Source organism: Pinus tabuliformis, chromosome 6 (assembly GCF_031772625.1).
Source record: "Pinus tabuliformis cultivar Carrire ecotype Pingquan chromosome 6, CPIR1, whole genome shotgun sequence".
Lineage (NCBI taxonomy): Eukaryota > Viridiplantae > Streptophyta > Pinopsida > Pinales > Pinaceae > Pinus > Pinus tabuliformis.
The window spans coordinates 750,463,836-750,486,811 of NC_142292.1; positions in this window are offsets into that span (position 1 = coordinate 750,463,836).

Genomic DNA, 22,976 nt, shown 5'->3' on the forward strand with positions numbered 1-22,976 from the left:
TTGTGGATTGTCTGTGCTTGTGAGGTATGCTCCCTAAAAGGGCAGTCTTCTTTCTTTTTGGAATAGGGTTAAGTGCTGGCAGGGCTATACCTCCTTCGAGGGTTAATATTAGATCATCCTAGCTTGATTCTTGTTGGGCAAGGTTATATTTAACTATTAACTTGATCAAAAAATGGTGGCTAACTATTATTTCTATGTGTTGGGACTGTCTCAGCCTCTCGGCAGTGTCATGCAGTAATGAATTCAACAATGCAGGTAAATTAACAGAGAAATTTCATTTTAGAACTGCTAAAAGTTTGAGTTGCTGCGACCTTACCATGTCTTTACACCCATCGAAGGTAATATAGTTCTGGATGATTCGTGCCAATTCTCCCCATGGTTCTCCAAGAGAATATGGCCAAACACCTTTGCTCTTCTTGATTAGCTCCTCACCTTTGTCCCTAAAAGCCTCAATAGCGTCATGCAGCTTCAATCGCTCGCCAGTCCATACTGGTCCTTCTGCTGACAACCTAGACACTTATGTTATCACAGTGTCTGTTACAATGATTTGTCTACCTCTTACCATCGATTGTCCATTCTGTAAAAATTCGATTGCGATTTCCTCACTGGGGGGTTGAAATATTGTAAAATACACTATCCATCTTGTGCGAGCTATAATTTCCTGGATTCATCGAAAACAGCCAGTGTTAAAGGTTCTCGACGCACTGTTCTTCCTCCCATAATGCTTGAATTCTGCAAATGATAAGTGTAGCGGGGAAAGCACAGTGACGAACAGAGATGAGTGATGGAACAACAAATGGTTGTAATGGCTCTATCAGGTGATACTTTATAAACATAAATACCGTTATTGAGGACTGTTATAATGCCACATACTCTGTGATCATGGAATGTTGTATTGTTCTGCAAAGTCAAATGAAAATATGACAGCACATGCATAAGTACACTGGAGGTCCTCGGCCCCCTTCGAAATAATAGGTCGCCTACTACTAAATGAATGAAAGGATAACACGTTAGTGGCGAAGTACAAGGGTGATGGATTGGAAAGGTACAAATATTAATGAAAGGATCATAAAGGATATTGGAGTGGTGAAAACAAGGTGTGTATCGAGAATTATCAATAGGTGATAGGATGTCGTGAGGTGATGCAATAAATAAAAAGGACAACATATGCAAGAAATAATACTTTGTCGCCGTTATTCCACTTAAAACTGTTGTGATTGATTAAAAAAAAGATTACTCATGCCTAAAGGTTCAAGGTAAATTAGGGACATAATCTCTCCATAGAAAAGATAAAAACATAAGAAGAGGGTATTATAATAATTATTGATGTAAAATAAAGCTTCAATACCATCAGCAGAGCTTCTGTTGCCTGCAGGCGTCCATAGCCTCGACAGAGTTGCTTTCTAACCCTTGGGAACCATGGTCCTCTATGTATAATTAGGGAAGTGCCTTATGATGTCCATAGTAGAGACCAATGTGCTGGCATGGTAACCAGGTGAACACATTGCCATTCACTGGGAAGTAGCGAAAGTGGTCAGGCCGGCTCGTGATGAGACCTCTTGTTTCCAAGGACTTTGTTTCTTTATGCATCCATTGGATCATATCCCTAGTGTGGTGGCCATAGTGGGAATGCCACTTAGCTCCTTCCATATGATCATGGTAGGCTCACTCGTGATGAGACCCCCTATCTTCCATCTATGGAAAAAAATCATACAATTGTTAGTGAATATATATACATACATATATATACATACATACATACATACATACATACATACATACATACATACATATATATATATATATATATGTATGTATATATATATGTATATATGTATATATATATATATTTTATACTCCCCATTTTATACATAGAGGGTGGCTCAGCACTCCTTAAGAGTAGGGATGGTGGAAGAAGTTTGAACATATCAATAGAAAAAAATATACCCATAATCTTATTGATAATACATAGAGAGAGTTATATAGAAAAGGGGGGAACCAGCATGGTACAGATAATCAATCAGTTTGATTTATAGTGGAAATGAGGACAGTGAAGTGATATAGATAACTATGTCCTTTCTTTTTCGATCATCACAAAGCAATCTTGTTAAAGATGATAGTATTCAAGATATTTTCCTGTTCCAATAGACTCCATACTTGTTGTCCTTAAATATGTATCGTACTTTTTATGCCATAAAGAGGATCATAAAGAGTGAACTAGGATGGTCTAGGGATGATTATGCAAGGAAGAGAAAAAGGGTGTTCTAAAAAATACTCACAAGGTGTTGTTCCTTGGAGGGAATAGAAAAACAAAAACCCACACAAAAAGCATTGTTCCTTATAGGGAACAACAGTTGTTCCTTGTAAGAAATGGGAAAGAAAAATACGCAAAAAAGTGTTGTTCCCTGTAGGGAACATCAAAGAAAACAGACACAAAAAGGTGATGTTCCCTGTAGGGAATAGCAAGGGGAATACACACAAAAATTGTTGTTCCCTGTAGGGAACATCAACTGTTCCCTATAGGGAATAGCAAGGGAAAAACACACTAAAATTGTTGTTCCCTCTAGGGAAAAATAGATGTTCCCTGTAGGGAACAACAGTTGTTTCCTGTAGGAAACAACAAGGGAAAATGCACGCAAAAATTGTTGTTCCCTATAGGGAACAATAGCTGTTCCCTGTAGGGAACAATAGCTGTTCCCTATAGGGAACAACAACTGTTCCCTGTAGGGAACAAGAAAGCAAAATACACATGAAAATTGTTGTTCCCTGTAGGGAACAACAAGGGAAAATGCATGCAAAAATTGTTGATCCCTATAGGGAACAACAATTGTTCCCTGTAGGGAATAGAAAGGAAAAATACACACGAAAATTGTGGAAAATACACACGAAAAAGTGTTGTTCCCTAAAGGGAACAATAGCTATTCACTACAGGGAACAACAAAGGAGAAATAGAGAAAACAACTAACAAACAATCTATTGTTCTAAGAAAATCCAATCAAATGGAAAGCAAACAGAAAGGAAAATATATGTACAAGTTTCAAAAAAATAAACTCTTCACTGGACTGGTGCTATCGAAGGGTTGCCTTCTTTAGTGAGAATTTGTATTGTGGAATCTTCACGTATCTGTTGGCAAAAGGATTCCCTTGTAAGCAGTTTGTGATAGAGGCGTACTCGATGTCCATTTGCTTTAAAAGAGTAGCCAGACCCATCAATGGTGGCTAATGTAAGGGTGCCATTATCGTGCACCTCTTGTATCTCGTAGGGGCTTAACCATTTGGTCTGGAGTTTTCTCGGGAAATCCTGGAACCTAGAATCATACATAAGTGCCCAATCACCTTCATGGAAGATATTTTTCTTGATGAGGGAATCATGCTATTTTTCTCATTGTTGTTGGATTAGTGCAGTATGCTGAAGAGTTGATAGCCAGATTTCATCCAATTCATTAATTTGATGTAGTCTGTTAATCTGTGATTAATTCAGATCTAAGCCTACTTCTTGGGCTATCCTCAATGTCTGAATTTCAAATTCTATTGGGAAGATAGGTTCTTTGCCAAACACTAGCTGATATGGGGAGTATCCTGTGGTATTCCTCCAAGTCATGCAATATGCCCACAGGGCTTCTGGCAATCGAGTAGCCCAGTCACGTCTATGTGAGGTGACTATCTTTGTGAGTATAGCCTCGATTAATTTGTTGGTACTTTCTACCCGGTCGTTTGCCTACGGCTGGTATGGAGATGTGATTCTGTGCATAATATGATGATTTTTAATGTAGCAACAATCTTATGGCCTACAAATTGTGGCCCTTCATCCATGATTATTTCTCTGGGCAGGCCATACCACACAAAAATTTGGAAAATAAAGTGGATTATTGTGTCCTCTGTTTCCCTTGGTAATGCTTCTGCCTCCACCCATTTAGTCACATATTCCGTTGCAACTAGTATATATGTCTTTTTATTAGATGATAGGTTTATTGGGCCAATGAAATCTAATGCCCAGCGTTCAAAAGGTTCAATCACTAAGTGTGGATATAGGGGCATCTCGTTAGAATGGCCAGGGCGACCCATTCTTTGACAGTTATCGCATGCCTGGACAAACCTCTTGGCATACTTAAAAATGGTGGGCCAATAATATCCCATTTGTAAGACTTTATGTCCAGTCCTACGGTCTGCAAAGTTTCCACCGCAAGGTCCATCGTGGTAGGCTTTTAGGATATTGAAGATTTCATCTTACCTAACACACCTTCGGATATGCATATCGGCTCTTGTGTGAAAGAGGTATCCTTCGTCCAGGAGACCTGAGTGAGGCATTGTACTATTAGTTTTCTTTCTCTAGGCATTAGGTGCTTGGGTAATTTTCCCACTGCTAGGTAATTCATGACATCCGTGTACCATGGTGTTTTCATAGTCATAGCAAATAGGTGCTCATCAGGGAACTAGTCTTCTACTGTCGCTGAGTTGTCTGTCTTTGGCACACGTGAGAGGAAGTCTGCCACCGGATTTTCCTTTCCTGATCGATCCTTGATTGTTATGTCGAATTCCTGCAAAAGGATTAACCATCGTCACTCTTCCATTTGTAATAGGTTTATTAACTAAATATTTGATAGCAAAGTGATTAGTATACAAAACCACAGGGTATCTTGTTATATAGTGTTTGAATTTGTTAATAGCATAGATTACAACTAGAAACTCTTTCTCGGTCACGGTGTAATTCAACTCAGCAGGAGTTAAATTTTTTCTGATGTAGTATATCGCATAAGGTTTCTTATCTTCCTCTTGGCCGAGAACTGCTCCAATGGCCGTATCTGATGCATTGGATGAAATCTAAAATGGTAAATCCCAGTTCGGGACCCGTAATACTGAGGGTATTGATACTACCCATTTTATCTCTTCAAAGGCAATGTCAGATTTGTCAGTCCATATAAAATCGATATTTCCTGTCAAAGCATATAACGGTGCGGCAATTCGGGAGAAGTTCTTTATAAATCTTCGATAATATCTAGAAAATTCCAAAAAACTACGTACCTCAGTTTGAGTGCAAGGGGTAGGTATTAAGAGGATTATCTAAATTTTTGCTGGATATACTTGAATTCTAGCTGCTGAGATGCGGTGACCCAGGATGAGGCCCTCGGTCATCATCATGTGGCATTTCTCGTGGCTTAAGTAGATCCTGGTAACAATGCATCTTTGCAGGATTTCCTCCAGCATCTGTAATGCCGGCTCGAAGTCATCTCCATAGGGTGTAAAATCGTCCATGTACACCTCGAGTCCCTCGTTTATCAAGTCTGCAAAAATGTTGAGTATGGCTCTCTGGAATGTGGCAGGTGCATTGCATAGTCCAAAAGGTAATACCCTATAAGCAAATGTCCCCCAGGGGCAGGTGAAGGTAGTCTTATCTTGGTCTTCAAGGGCAATTTGGATTTGGTTGTAGCCACTGAAGTCGTCTAGGAAAGAGAAGAATTTTTTACTTGCCAATGTGTCTAAAACCTGGTTGATGAACGGGAGGGAAAAATGATCTTTTTTTGTTGCTTTATTAAGCTCTCTATAATCGACACATATACGCCACTTCCCATTCTTTTTAGGAACCACAACTAATGGAGAAACCCATTTGCTATCAGATATAGGATAGATGAAATTTACATCTAACAGTTTCTGTAGTTCATCTTTAACAACATCTTTTAGGTGAGGGTTTAACCTTCGTTGAGGTTTTCAAATGGGTCTCACATCTTTCTCAGTATAGATGTGGTGCATACATAATTGGGGATCAATCCCTTTCATATCTGGGTAATCCCAAGTGAAAGCCTCTTTATATTTTCTAAGGAGTTGAACAAGCCTCTGTTGTTGGTCATCAGTCAGGTTTTTGTTAATGTTTAGGACTTTCCTTGGCTCAATTTCAATGGGTTTGTTGTTATAAACAGTTGTTGTTGGTATTGTTTGGTCATTGATATCTTTTAAGGGATCTTATTCAATTTCGTTATCCAGGGCTGCTTCAATCATGTGACATTTTAGATTAGATACAACAGTTGGGTGGTTAATGTAAGTGTTAATAATGTCATCTTCTATTTGATTCTTAAATTCAAGAGCATCTGCTACAATTAGTGGTGATAGAATATTTTCAGTTAAATATGTTATAGCTTGTTTCCTAGTTTTTATTATAGTTCGGCTTGGCTGAGCTGGAGGATATAAAGCTAGATTCTTCACATTACTTCCTCTTTCTATAGTCATATTGCCTGTTCGACAACTTATATAAGCATCTGCAGTCGCTAGCCAAGGTCTTCCTAGAATTAGGGGATGTCCATCTAGCTGGTTTCTAGGATTAATAATCAAGAAATCTGCTGGGTATTCCCAATAATCTACAGACACCATTACATCCTGTAATGTCCCTTCTGGTTTGACAACTGATCGGTCAGCAAGTTCCAGTAAGGTCGTAGTTGGATCTAAGGCTGTGATGCCAAGTCTTTAATAAGTTGTTGTTGTGAGAATATTAATGGCTGCCCCTAGATCGACTAATGCATTGGGAAAGGAACATCCATTTATTTGTACTATGACTATAGGGTTGCCTGGGTCCTCATATTTCACCAATATTTCTCTTCCTGATAATAAATCAGTCAAAGTTCTGACTACGTGGACAGTTGGTGTTGTTTTTGTTTCCCTCGTAGGCTTTTTGGTACAAAATTCCTTAATGGTTTTTTCATAAATTGGAATGTCCTGAATAACCTGGAGGAGGGGTATTTTTACACAAATATTTTTTAATTCTCCTAGGAGATCGAAATCAGGATATTCGATTGGGCGAGGTATAATCAACCTTTCTGGGAATGGTGGAGAAGAGGTAATAGTTTGATCGTGGCTCTTCTGTTTAACTGTATTCTCCATTTGAGGTGTTTGTTCTACAGGTAACGGTTCTTCTAATTGTATATTTTTATCACCCTCTGACTCAATTATCCGTCCAGACCTCAATTTGAGTTCATTACACTCTCTCAACTCATTTTCTGGCTCCAGCCCTTCAATAATTTGTACCGATTGGACTGGTCTATTGTTGGGATTCGGGTTGGGCTGGGCTGGGAGTTGTCGTTGTAGATTGGGTTGAGGATTCTACTGCAACGTATAAGGTGCTGGTAGTGTAGGTTGAGGCAGAGCGATTGTTCTTGCTGGCTAGTTTGTAGGTATTGCTAGCTTGACTGCTAGTTTTGGTTTTATGAAGTGGAGGGGGGCCATTGAGATGGATATGGATTGTTCTGCCAGAATGGTGGAAAGTAAGAGGAATTTGGCCAACTATTGTTTTGATTTGACTGATTGGACCAAGGTGGCATAGAGAATTCTTGCGGTGATCAATTAGGAAAAGGTGGCTAGTTCTACCATGCAACTCCTATGTATTGCTGAGAATTATATTGTGAGCACTGTAAGAATGAAGATGGGTCGATAGGCATACGTGTTTGTCATGCTTTCCATTGGCAACGTTGATATAACAGATAGACTGGTTCCATTTCTTCCTCTGCCTCTTTGAAGATTGCTTTTAACCCTGAGAGTGATGGGCAATTTTTTGTGGCATGATCTTTAGTGCATATGGCACAGGTCCGTACCATATCCAGTGGGCATTCTTTATGACTATGTTTCTTCTTACATCGAGGGAAAAAAATTACTAGGTTCTGTTCTGCTTCAGCTTGCTTCTGCTTGGCTTGCATGATGTCTAATTGTGTTGTCAAAGTTCCCAGAATATCTATTTTGAAATCTTCTAGCAAGTTGTCTATTTCTGTACGAGTAATGCTTCCGCCAGAGACTTTGTTGTCCCTAGTGGTCATATCATGTTTTGATGGTTTCAGTCTTGTACTACCTCTTGAGCACCTGATACACAAATTAATAATGTTAGCATAGTATTCTTGATATATATCACCTTTAACCATAATATTTAATGTCTCTATCCATTGGTCTTTCATCCCTTTAATCAGTGTGGTTTTTAGCACATTATCAAGCAGAGGAAAAATTGCGTAGGGAGACCTTTGGAGGTTATATTGGAAATGCTCCACATACTCTTCCAACGTTTCACTAGGTCTTGCTATCATTTGGAATATCTCATCTTTTAGTTCCCTAGATCTGCAATAGTCCTGATATTTTTTAAGGAACGCAGTTTTCATTTGATCCCAATCATTTATGGTGCCCCCACCTAGTCCCATAAACCAACACAGGGCTACCGTGGAGGGAAATAGCTTCCGTTTCTGGGGATCGGTGGTGCAATTATAACCCCGACATAGTACATCAAGTTCAAATAGAAATGCATTCGGATCCTCTGATGTGAGTCCATGAAAGGTGGGGATATTTTGTAAAGGGATAGCTTTCATGGGTGCGTTGAAAGCTGTGTCAAAAATAGTATACTGTAATGTAGAGGGCTGGGGTGCTTGTGGATTATTGGCCATTTGATCAAAGATATGCCAGTACCCTTCTGGGATCTATGGAGCTAGAGAGTTATCCCTAGGATGTCTAGAAGAGGTAGGAATGATTCTAACAACACTCCCTTGATCTAGGACACTGGGTGTCCTTTGCTCAGTTACTAATTGAGGGGATCTTGGTTCTGCTGTTTCCCCTGTTTCTCCTCCTCGTTCACGAATATTGCAAGAATTCCCTTCTTGTGAGGGAATTGGTCGCGAATTTTCAATATCTTGAAAACTCTGCTCAGTCCCTTCCATTTCACTGTGGACCTCAGTGTAGGCTACAGATGGTGATCCTGTGGCCCATAGGGAGACAATAGGTTGTCTAAAAGCAACAGTTTGGGGACCTACTAATGGTTGAGATTCAACTTGTCTTAAGATGTCATCGATAAAATTTGGTCGTCCAAGGGTCACCGGTCCCTTAGATTTTTTAGGTTTGGGATGTGAAATTGTATTTTTTTCTGGTCTTTTCTTCTTAGTCATTCATGAAAAAATTCAAATGTTTACTTCTACCTTAAGTTCCTAGCAATTCTGCTGGCAAGTGGGCGAGGGAGCAGGCATTTTACTTGCTCCGTACGCAGGTTCTAACATTCTTCTTTTAATACCTAGTTCTCTCTCAATAGACAAGCATCAAACACCTACTTCACTTTTCTATAATTGTGCTAAAAACCGGGCGGAGGAGAAAGCACTTTACTTGCTCATTACGTAGGTTCTTACCTTCCATTTTCAATACCCAATTCTTCCTCAACAACAATTATCAGATATACATCACTCTTTGTAAAATGGCGACACTATCCCCAGCAACGACACCAAAATGTTGGCTGATAAAAGGTGTCTTTTGAAACTCCTAATTACCCCAAATTAATCATCAACCCCAGCAAGTCCTCTTATTTCAAGAGTGTACACAATATGTGCATGCTATAAATTCAAAGAGTAATGTTTCTTAAATTCTAGTATAGATCTTTGATACAAGAGTAAATGGATGCATCTAATAAACTTAAATTGCAATTATTAAAGGAAATATGACATCTAAACTCAATCCTCTACTGAAATCAAATCTTACACAAGCAATTCAAGTAACAACAGCATTAGCTGAGAGCACAGTAGCAATAACTCATCTCTTCTTGGCTGATTCAACCTAAACTATACTCAATCTCTATAAAGCAATCAAAATAGAAATGATATCAATCTGAGAGTTCAATAGCGATAGCAAAACTATTACAGCTGATTAAATCGATATGATTCACTATCTAAATAATTTACTCTATAATAAACATAAATTGAATCAAATGATAGCACTGTAAAATATATAAAGAACATACACTACTTCAATACAGGGAAGCGGTAAACAGTGAATAAGGTAAACTCACAGAAACAGGAAAATTATAAAACCAATCAAACTTTGTGAGAATCAGAAATGCAAAACACAATAAAGCAGTTTAATCCACCAGAGGCCGGGCCCTTAGCCACCAGCGAACACTGCTGAGCTACTTCAGATAATGTGAGTGAACAACAACTTCAATTATATATTAATCATCGAACTTAAGTAACGTTACAATATGGTCGCGTTCTCCAACAGCGCGAGTCTGTAATTAAAATTACAATTTGAAAATAACCGAGATTCCCATTTCTTCCTACAATCATTTTCTTTTATAATCAGAAAGGGGTAAAGGATAAATGTGATCCCTTAGGATCTCCCAACCCTGAGGGATTCGCAACCGATTGCTAACTTCAAACACCTTTCCTATTTCGTGCTGATCCTCCTGATTTTCCCTCAGCCTTGTCTGGAACTGACGCGTTCCATCCTTCGTTTGTTGATTTATGTTGTTCCATCATTAGGGAACAACAATTGTTCCTTTTGTCACTTTTTTTCATAAAGAAGAGTAAAAGTCGGTTATTATGGCTAAATATTAACCACAAGTAATTCATCCGTTTCCATAATTCGTCACTATATTGGCACATTAAGATATGAAAAAGATAAGAAACGAGGAAAAATATGATGAAATTAATAGTAAATACATACCCATTTTGTAACTCAACAAACATCATCACCGGAAGGCACCCAAAATGGTACAGAAAATAGAGGAGGACAAGGAACAAAAAGAATAGTAGGTTCCTCCTCTAAAATTAGATGTGTCTCATGGTTCACAAAAGTTGGGGAATGAGAATCATCTGTGGTTTGGATTCAAAAGATATCAAGGTGAGTAGGGTCAAACTCAGAAATTTTTCCTTAATGAAATCTGAATCAATCACTCCCTTGGGAAATTCATAGCAAAGGTGAAAAAATCAATGAAGAAAATTCTTTGCAGATTCACCAGGTTTCATTCTAAGTAAAATAGTCATTTTACAAACATCTTGATAATCATACCTATCAAAGGATTGATGAAGCTCCCTAACGAGTTGTTCAAATGAATGAATGGAAACAAATGATAAAGTGTGACACCATTTCTTAACTCAACCTTCAAGCATGAGGATGAATAATTTTCTAGAAACATCTTGAAAATTGATTTCATAATGTTCACAAAATTCGAGAAACAAAGATATCTATTCAGAAATAAATATTTCACCCTCGCCATCAAACTTCAAATTTGACAAATCATAAATTAATTCCACAGGGATTTAAAGATTTGATATATTAAAAAAATAATTTGGGAATATGATTTGGGAAAGAGTCATTTAATATGAAAGATTCAAAACAGACTCAATGGGCACAACTTGTCATTTGGCCCTCCTTCCAATGCCACGTGTTGATGGTTCTAGAAATCATCAACCAACGGGTTCTCCCCGATATGAAGTCCCAAGTAGACCTCACACCATTTGCAGTAGGATCCCCATTTTAAGTATCAGTTTGATCACCTAAACTCTAAGATTTTCTTTGGATTCAATGAATCACATAAGAGAGCATGTACATAACCCTTGAAATCAACAAGTTGACATTGTCAAAACACCAATTGCAATGTGTAAACAAAACATTTCATGAGAGTTGAGATGAGAATCAGTCTATAGAAGGAAACTAATAGTACTATGCCAAGAGAGGCACATGAGAGCAAGGAAATATTCATATTTATATAGCGAAATAGTTCACATAGACACAAAGATCATTAAAAAACATACAACACATATTCAACAAGATAAGTACAAGTACCAAAGCCACTGAAATAGCTTCGTTTCTCTAGTACGTATGAACAAAAAAAACACCACAAACATATAAATAATAGTTTTACTACATTCACGACATATGCATGAAAAAAATGTTGGCTCATCAAAGCTTCAATTATTAGGTGAAATATCCAAGTACACAATTATAATGGCAAGCCACTACCTCCAATAGTGGAATATTAATTCACTACTTGCTCCTCCAAAGAATGATCTTCTCTCCTATGCTACGCTAGAGAATCCAAGGCTAGCTCTCTAAAGGCTTAGCCTCCAAAAGCCCTTTTCTTGAGTTATAAGGGTGTATTTATAAAAAGAGGAATGACCTTTCATATCCTCATGCCTCTTGACCTTCCCTCATGAATCTTTTACTTCCAATGCAACTTTTGAACTTCTATAAGACTTTTGGACTTTTCTGAATGACTCTTGAACTTTTATTTGACTCATTTGTCCACATGTGACTTTTCATATTCCACATAGGACTCTTGGGCTTCCACTCATTACATTTTATCCTTTTCCTTTTGATAATTACATCATTATATCCACAAGTGATGTGGCATGAATCATGGACACATATAGACCATTTTATTGACACTTCTACAAGTCACAAGTTGGCAATGACGATGAGGTGGAAATGAAAAGTTGTTCTTCTTGCTGCTTTGTTCATGTCTTCATGGAAGGTATTGTATATAATCCATCTTCATCCTCCAAGGTGCTGATTGATATGGAGTCTTCATGTTATCCTGATATTTGATCTTCGGTCATAAGCTAGTGTCCATTCATCTTCTTTCTTGATGACTTCTAAATGGTTCTAGTTACACAAGTGTCTTCTCGTATGATCTCCTTTACATCTTACTTGAAAAACATCTTCTCATGTCAAGATATAATACCTTAAGATGAGATTCGCTCATGATGCCATTAGCCCAAAAAAATCCTAGTCTATTTGATTCTTCATGCATTTCATTGATTATAATTGAGCACTAGTTAGGGAGGTAGGCTTAAAGATTGCATAGTGTGCATTTCCAAAGGCTAGGAGTGAGGTACCAATGCTTGTGGCTATCCAATGAAAAAAATGGAGGCCCAGGAGATAAGATTTCACAATTGAGGGTCACTGTGAGGAAGGTTTGCCCACTGTTACTGCTTAATTCAAGAGCGAGAGAGGGGCATAGGATTGCACAATTATGTAGTTCAGGAAGGTAGGGAGATAGATTGCTTCTTACAATTAAGAAATGTGCAGAAGGAGACTAGCTAGGAGGCAATATTTCACAGTTCTGGAGGTCAAGAGATAATTCTTGGGCACTAATACCACATAGTGCACAATCCTTGGAGGCAATAACTGCACATTTCACAATTCCAGGAGGCATGGATGCATGCTTGAGGCTTGCAATTGTGCAATGCATAGTTCAGAGGGGAAAATTGAGCTTAGGTTGGTCGTACATAAAATATTCAATAATTTGACTACGTGTGGGACTAGTGAGGTTGATCTGGACTTATGCAAGAATGCAACAAAATACATAAATAAACATATACACATATATGCAACAGAAACAAAACTTCATTTCATTAATATCAAAGAACTGAAATATGCTTACATACAAAAATGGAAATAAACTAGCTTGGGTGGTGGTAGCTTATCTATGATAAGGGATGTGGCATCTACATGCCTTGGGACTATGTTCAATGAGGCTTGAAGGCCTATTTATTATTGAGAAACAATGGAAAACTCTAAACAGCCAAAAAATTAACCCTAGGAGATGAAGCACCAAAACTATGGGCCCTATTTGGGTAAATTTGTACATCGACTTTCTGGGGTCGTAACTTTGGCATATGATCTCCGTTTAATGCACAAAATACCTCGTTATAAGGATATATCTGAGGAATACCAATTTCAACTACAAACTTCAATCAAAGATTGACGTTTTATCATTTAAAAAACCATAATTTAGGGCCTAAAAACGGCTCTAGAAGTTTAGGACCTGAAAAACTACCAAAAATAGTAAATTGTGCTACAATTAAGGAAACTGAAAAACTGAAAGAAACAATGGTGGGGGTCCAAGTGGAATAAGAGGGTGGCCACAAATATCCACCTGGATAAGAGGTAGATTTGAAACTAAGATAGGACTTGAACACGATCATACACTCACGACAAACAACACAACATTGAACTCTCAACATTTCGAATCAACATGATCCCCGTAATGCGATGATAAAATGGCATTCTCCTCCAAGTGTGACAGTTAGGATATACTTTGTGAAGACAAAGACAACACTAGTATTATAGTACATGAAACTTTGGGAATGAGTCTAGAACATGTCTATATAGTAAACATGACCCATTGGTACTAAAGTGGACTCTTATGGCACACCATAACTTTTCTTTCACAAAGTATGACACTTCCCTAACCACAAGATGACACTTGAAATGGTAAGAAAAATTCAAAATGACACTTGCAAAAGCTCAAGAAAATGAAAGCAACATGTGCCATAATGAAGAGAATAAAAAAGCACCACTTGTCAAAGTCAAGGCGAACAAAAATGATAGTTGCAAAAGTGAAAGCGACACTATTGGAAACTAAAGCGCACAAAAGTGACAGTTGAGAAAATTCACTGAAATAGAACTAAAAATGAAACCGAAGTGAAAGGGAGACTATCAATGGAGAGTTCACACTGACTATCAACATAGGTTGCGCAATTCATGTATTGGTGGACTGTGCAATATTTTTCAATAGTGATTGGTAAGCCTTACCTTCAAGAGCATTGCAACATCTATGTAAGCTCACATCGAAAGGAGTGCACTTGTGAATTATTTGAAGACTAAGCATGTATAAGAAAGTAACTTTAACACTTAAAATATGAGGAAACATTAACCGACTATGAAGCAAATATGAACAATCGAGGAATGACATATGCTAGGATCATAAGTAGGCTCCAAAAATCAAGTGTAAGCAAAATTTTTGAGGGTGTTTGTCATAATAATAACAACACAATATATAGATACGAAGAAAACACAGTAAAAGCCCTCCTCGGAGTACTGTGCCCTAGAAAAATTTAAAAATGTGATGAAAATAAAATATTCTCATGTTTCACGTTATTGGCATATATTAAAATTATCAAAGCATAAAAATGTAACATTAAGCAATACAATTACAGTAACAAGAACATTATTAAGTTTCAAATTTCAATCATAATAGCTTGTAGAAATTCCACGTGTAGATCAACTGATATATGCAATGTACTAAAGCATAAAACTAGATCTACTTCTACCATAAAATTTGAAAAATCCTAATCACATATGAGCAGTATCAAACAAGAACATATATAACTGAGAATGAGAAGCAATCACACATAACACAAAAATATAATATGGGGAAAGCCTCAGCTTAAAACCCCACTCTCTGTATTATCATACAAGTGGAAAATAGTCACAGAATTACACAAAGCCTTAGTTCAAAAGATATCCAGCTCTCATTATAATCCCTATGCTGCTCATAGACAGTCAAAGGCCTCTCACAAACCTTCTCCTCTGCCCTCCAAGCTTCCTATTTCCTTGCGTAGTTTTTCTTGGGATCCAGTGCTTCCACACATGTGAATTTCCACCTCACACTGCTCACTTGGCCCAGTAGTAACTGCGCAATCCCGAAGGAGATAAATCCTTCTGAATAGATGAATTTCCTTTATACGAAAAATCCATCCAACTGATAGTACACTATCCCTCCTCTGATCTCAACTGGGTCTTTCTCTGAATTGACATGCATGAGTTATTTATGAGAGAATATTCAGTTATCTGAAGTGCAACAATTACATGCATGCAACCATTAACTAACTGAACTCACAATTAATTCTACAATCTCTTAGAATTAATCTAACTGGACTTAACTCAGTTAATTGAGCTAACTAATTACAACTCATCCTTATCCTTTAACTAATGGATACATCCCTTAATCAAAGGAATAACTGTTGCATGTTCTCACATAGACTTCATGTTTATTTTTCCTTAACTAATTAATTCAAGATGAATTAATTAATTAATTTACAAAGAGCTGCTAACATCAAATTTGAATTTTACTTCACTATTTTAGTTCAGGGACTAACTAAAATAGGAATCTATCCCGAACTACTAAAAATAGTAATGTTATTTTTAGCACTTCCATTTTTCATTCCTTGTTGCTCAGTCGAGCACTAGTACCTGAATTGCTATTTATAACAGTGCTATTTTTAACACTTCTATTTTTAGCATTTCTTGTTGCCATTTTCAACACTCCCTCTCAATAAGAAAGGCATTCAACTCGAACCCAATCCTGAACCTTTGGAATGTTTTCCATGCAACACTTCTTCCAAGTGTGGACGCTCCAGCAACTCTAGAAACAAAAAAAACTCCCAACTGACCTCTCTATTGGGCTAGAAACATACTCTGATGCTAAAGCTCCCTCTGCCGCTAACAAGTGCTCCCTCTCTAACCTCTGAGCTACTGCAACACTCCATGCATCTTGTACCATTTCACACCTCTTTGTGCCATCCTGCACTGGTGCAACACTTCTGTGCCTCTCGCATTGCTGCAACTTGCTAGCTCTACACAGTCTTGGGACTCTTGCGTTGTAGCTCTCTCTACCGCTCCATCCGCATCTATCTCTACCCAATTAGTCACTCCTGCTACTCCTCATCAAGGCTCCCGTAGCAAGGTATAATCCAAGAGGTTGGGTACCTCAAGGATCCTACCCCTATTTTAGTCTCTATGGGATGATCACTCCACATCGCCCCACCTCCCACCTGGAGGTATGGCTGCATGTGATCCATCTACCCACCTGGCTTGAAATTTACCCCTATTGGAGGTCTTTGGATGAATGGATGTCTCCACTCAATCTCCTCTCAGCTTCTCTAGTTGTGGCTGCTCCACAACCTCCTGAAGTTGCTTCACCAATTGTGGCTCCTACATAATTGTCTGAGACTTCTCCCGTGGCTGCATGTTGAGAGGTAGTGTACTCTCCCTCTCAGCCACCAAGTCTCCAATAGTTGCCTTGCTCCTGAAGTCTTTGCATGCATCTTAAACCTCAAGATCATATAGGTTCTTGACTCATGAACTGATTTGCTTCACCTGTCTCGTGGTGATGTGTCAAAGGAGAACCTTTCCTTTACTGAAGACTACATCATAACCCTTGTCTTCCAGCATTGTGATTGACACCAAATTTTTCTTCAGTCTTGGTACATACTTGACATCAGTCAAGGTAATGCAATCTCCATGCTCCCTCTGAAAAACAACCGTGCCTACACCTGAGACACTATATTTTTCATCATTACCCATCATTATGAGTATCTGGAGATATTTCTCCTCCAAGGTACTGATCAAACTCTTGTCACTGGTCATGTGGAAAGAAGCTCCACTGTCAAGAAACCAACCACTTCCCACCATGGATGAAACCATGCATGCGAAGAGTGTGAAATCCAACTCGAACTATGAGGCTAGTGCCTCACCTCCTGATCCTTCCAAGGATCCCTTCTTGGATTTCTTTAGTGGACAATTTGTAGCAAAATGGCCCACCTTATGACAACGAAAGCATCGCACTTTCGATTTGTCAAACTTCTTCCCACCATGGAAAGAACTAGAATTGGGATGAGAATCCTTCTCCTTCCATTTCTTTGCCTTACTCGCTAAGGTGCAATTTTCTTCATCCTCCTTGGATGAAGAAGATCCATCTCTGGTGCTTCTCCGTATCTCCTCCTGCATCAGATCCGACCAAAGTCGTTCCTAATCTGGCAGTCTCTCTCTTCCGTTTGCCGAGTCTTGGTAGCTATGCCAACTCTTAGGAAGACCGAGGAGTGCTAGACTCACCATTTCATCATCGGAGGTTGTGATCCTTACGCTTCCAAGCTCATCCCTGCAGGTGGTGAGCTTGTTCAGGAACGTAGAGATCATGTCACCCTTTTCACACTTGATTTTTTGAAGCTTGTCTTTCAGTGCTAGCTTCCTCTGATTGCTTCTATTCTGATATAAATCCTTCAATGTTTTCCACATTGAAAACAGGGTGTCCTTCCCATGGAGGCTTGAGACAATGTGGTCTCAAACTCCCTCCAGGAGGATTCTCCTTGCTCTAGCCACACATTTCCTCCATTCCACCAATTCTTGGGCACCAGTGGCTATAGGCTTGGGTACTTCTTGATCAATGAAGTCCTTTAACCCGTTATCCTCTAATACTGCTTCCATGCGATCCTTCCAGGCTATGTAGTTTGAGCTACCATTAAGTGCATACTCAAGCCTCAAATCGTTGACCGCCAATGATGAAATATGAGATGTGATAAGAACTTGATATCTATATCAAGAACACTAAACTTCATACTTCTCCCTTCTTTGTATATATTTCTTCGCTTGATTCACCTTTGCTCTGATACCATGTAGAAATTTCACCCATAGATCAACTGATATATGTAATGTACTAAAGCATAAAACTAGATCTACTTCTACCATAAACTTTGTGGAAGCTTAATCAAATATGAGCATAATAAAATAAGAATAGATATAACTGAGAATGAGAAGCAATCACACATAACATAGAAATATAATCCAGGGAAAGCCTCATCCTAAAACCCCACTCTCTGTATTATCATACAAGTGGAAAATAGTCGTAGAATTACACAAAACCTTAGCTTAGAAGCTATCCAGTTCTCAGTATAATCCCTCTGTTGCTCATAAACAGTCAAAGGCCTCTCACAAACCTTCTCCTCTTCCCTCCAAGCCTCCTATTTGCTTGCGCAGTTTTTCTTGGGGTCTAGTGCTTCCACACATGTGAATTCCCACCTCACACTGCTCACTTGGCCCAGTAGTAACTGCGCATTCTTGAAGGAGACAAATCCTTCTGCATAGATGAGTTTCCTTTATAGGAAAAATCCATCCAACTGATCGTACATTGTCCCTCCTCTGATCTCAACTGGGTCTTTCTTTGAACTGACATGCATGAGTTATTTATGAGAGAATATTCAGTTATCTGAAGTGCAGCAGTTACATGCATGCAAGCATTAACTAACTGAAGTCACAATTAATTCTACAATCTGTTATAATTAATCTAACTAGACTTAACTTAGTTAACTGAGCTAACTAATTACAACTCATCCTTATCCTTTAACTAATGGATAAATCCCTTAATCAAAGGAATAATTGTTGCATGTCCTCACATAGACCTCATGCTTATTTTTCCTTAACTAATTAATTCAAGATGAATTAATTAATTAATTTACAAACAGTTGCTAAGATCAAATTCGAATTTTACTTCACTATTTTAGTTCAGTGACTAACTAAAATAGGAATCTGTCCCGAACTGCTAAAAATAGTAATGTTATTTTTAGCACTTCCATTTTTCATTCCTTGTTGCTCAGTCCAACACTGGTACCTAAACTGCTATCTATAGCAGTGATATTTTTAACACTTCTATTTTTAACATTTCTTGTTGCCATTTTCAACATAGCTATGATTGAAATAAATAAACATAATACATATTCATAGAATATCAGATGTTAAGCATTAAGAACTCTGATTCTTAGTGGGAATCACTTGCATCAGTAATGTAAATGCTCAATGGCTCAGTTCATTAGCTCATTCACTATGCTATTCTAACATCTTCTATTTAAGTAATTGCTTCTGCATCAGGAAAAAGTAAATGCATGAACTGTAATATGCAAAGAGAGAATTGCAAAATAAAACACGGAACTTCATTAAACAAGTAGACTATGTGACATTAGTAAAATTAACAAATCATGATGATTGAATACTAGTAAACAGAAAACAAATATGCAAATATTTAAGAACAATTACAATTTGTGAGAGCATATTGGCTAATTGTTTGACTAACAACAACCTTTCTAATGCATGGCCTCTTCACTCAATGTCTTCAACTTAGCTTGAATGAATTATTTCATTGGTCATATTTTAATCTCTAGCCTCACATGTAGATTGAATAATTTCTTTTCAATCCCCATCACCTCTTCCTATAGCTGAGAAGTTAGCACAAAATTTCTGTTATTAATACTGATAAAGCCAACTAGCCATTTGCCAATTTCTTCAGGAGTAAAATCAGTTATAACAACAAAATGTTCTACCATTGAATATTTTCTCTTATTTAATTCAAATGTTAGCATATCTTTTGTAATCAATTCAAGATTTTGTATAATGCATGGGCTATCTAGATCTCAAACAATTTGCATCACCTTTAGAAACACATCACTTCTCCTATTCTCTATTCTCTGAAATACAAAAATAATGTTTTATAGTGTACTGATTCTTCTAGACCATCCAACTTTGATTTTCCTCATTCGATTAGCATTTGGTAGTTATCTATTTTTCTTGTCCAAATCAGACAACAATTCAAGCCTTTGACTAAAAGAAAGAAATTCATTATTATTGAAATGCTTGTCTTCGCTAATATTACTTCTCACCAAATCAACAAATGAGTTTATTTCTTGTACTAACCATACTAGAACATAAACTACATGTCATGCATGTTCAATGATTTTTAATCTCTGGCATATATTACTGAAAACATGACATTTGACTGCATTAACTAGTTTCAAAGCTCCAATAGATCCATGAGATGTGCTAGTAGTGGGAATTTTAGATTTCTAAGTCTGTATTGCGAGTAGAGTCATTAAGAAAGGACCCAGATTTAAAACGTTTTCTAACATTTGTATTTTTTCTTTTAGTACCAGGTTCTCTGCTTTCCGTTTCTCAATAGGCACTGCAAGCACATTCCCAGTAGCTTCATGCAATGTCAAAACATCTATGGATGCAATTATAGACATATGAATATTTGTCTTTCTTGTATCAATAACCTTTTTACCATGCATCCTTACTTTTTCAATTTTTAATATTTTACTCTCCCTGTTATAGTTTTGATCTTGAAAAGTGGTAAATTGATCATCAAAAATAGAAAGCTCTTTGGAAATTTGCTCCATTATTTTTTTTATTTTCATTCAAAGCACTACTAAACCAATCAAATAACAAAGTTTCAATCTCCTCATTGATATCTCCTTGACTACTTCTTATTTGCAGGTGACTTTGAATTTTACCATTTGAGGGTCCTTGTCATCTTCGATAGTTGATAGCTAATCGTGAATCAACTGTGTAACTTTGGTATCTTTTCATTTTATTTCACTTGAAGATGAAGCCAAAGTAGTTTCAGATATGCAAACAAAAGATTGTACATGTTTTCTGCTTCTTTGTTTACACTTTGTTTCAGTGCTAATACTTGCTTCTTCAACAATTTCTCTAATATTCATTGCTCTTTGATTATTGCTTGGAGCATTGTGATTATTTTCTCTTTCACTTGCAACTTTTGTCAACAAGCTCTCACAGTTGATGGCAACTTGATGCGTGATAAATATGCATTCTGGATCAATGTCTCACCGACCTCAACTTATTTTAAATTAAGAAAACACAAAGTTGGCTTCCATTCTTCATTGTTACTCACCCAATGGTAAATGTCAAAGAAATAAATTGTTTCTTCTTTTTCTTTTCAAATTTAACTTGTCAATTGTAGTATTATCTATAGACTTCGACAAAAAAATACCTGTCCATAACAATTCTTAGAAGCAATGGTTGTTTACCTTCAAAACCCATAAACTTGAATAACTATATTATTTCCTAAGTTTCTTCATGTCCCTTCGCCCCCAAGGAAAACTTGTGCTTCTGCTGATATTCAATTAGGCTCTCATCCAATTATCGTGTAAATAACTTGCTTTACAAAAATATCTTGAATTAGACTAAAACTTGAAATAAATTATTGCTTCCATAGTATGGGATAGCAGAATCACATCAATTCTTTGTCAAAATTAAAATTATGTTTATGTGGAAACTCATCAAAAGCATGACCTGACACAAGGGCTATTATCAAATATGCCATTATGAAGAATGTACCGCTATTTAACCAATGTACTAATTGAAAACAAAATTCATTTGAAATAAGATTAGCCTAGTCAAATAAAGAACTTTTCTAATATGAATAATGAAGCACATAGAGGATGGATGTTGGCACACTGGTCATAGTTTCTTGGCTCATTTTTGCTATCAGAGTAATTGTTGACAACACCATTCTTTTTTCCTTTTTCCGTTTTCACTACGTGTTACTATTTTGCAAGTGAAATGTTCTTAACAAGTAATTTTTATTAAATATAAATTTAAAAAAAAAAAGCAAAGCAGACATTTTTGAGAAAGAGCATAAATAGTTTAAAAACAAATCTCGAAATTTAGAAACTAGTTACTCCATGTACAAAAAAAATTAAATGTGAAGCTTTTGTAATAATAAAAACTATCTTACAAGTTGTCAACAACCGTATCCACTACTATATCTATGTCATTTTATAGATAATATCGTTTACATTCCTGATTGCGTGTTGATCTGTCCATTCACCAAAAGGGTACCGAACCGTTAATGTCATTATGTCGTGTACGAAAATGAGGAAACCACACTTCACACAATGAAATCATTTTAATTTTTAATTTTTCTTCTTTTTCTTCTTTCTTTCGCTCCTACATAATTCAATTTTGTAATTACTCCTCTTTTCCATATGCAGTGTACACCTCCCGTATTGATTACAATATCTAGTAAAACTTTAGCCACAACATTATTATTAAATGTTTTTTGCAGTTCAAAAAAATTATTATTAAATAATGTTGCTTAATTTAGCTTTATGATTTTTAGGTGTATTGTTGTTTAATAAAATATTTCATTGTGCAGAAATAAAGCTTTATTACAGGTTCAACGCAAAAAAATCTTTGCAGAGTGAAACACGATTCTATGTATATCATAAGTTATATAAATACTTAATTTCGCAGATGCATTTTTTCCTCACATAGCACCACACGTGTACAACCAAATCTGCACAACTACTTTCATACTCAGTAATGCTTTACAAATACTCATTTATAATTGACTACCGTAACTTTTATGATTTACAATATAAGCCTTAATATGGATTTTGCACAAGAAAAAGATCGCCACAATAAAACAAGTTTCTATCTTCAGTAGGGTTTATTTAAATACTTATTTTATTTAAGTAAACAAATTGTATATGTCTATAAGAAAATTACTTACAAAAACTAGTTTACAATTAACTATTGAAAAACAAAATATGGAGTTTTTTTCACAATGCTTTGAAAAAAAGATCCCATAGTTCAATGTATAATTATTATTATTTATTATTATCATCATATGTTGTTATGTGGAGCATTACTCCAAGAAACTTCCTTTTCATAGTGAAAAATCTCATCCTAATCCTGGTAGAATGAAAACTTCGTACAATCAAACAATGATGTGTGCAATTGTCTCTTTTGTACATGCATTCATAAATAAAGACAACTAGAACAAAATAGACACACTTTCTGGCTGAGCAACCTTCAATAATTATCAACACAATCTTGTAT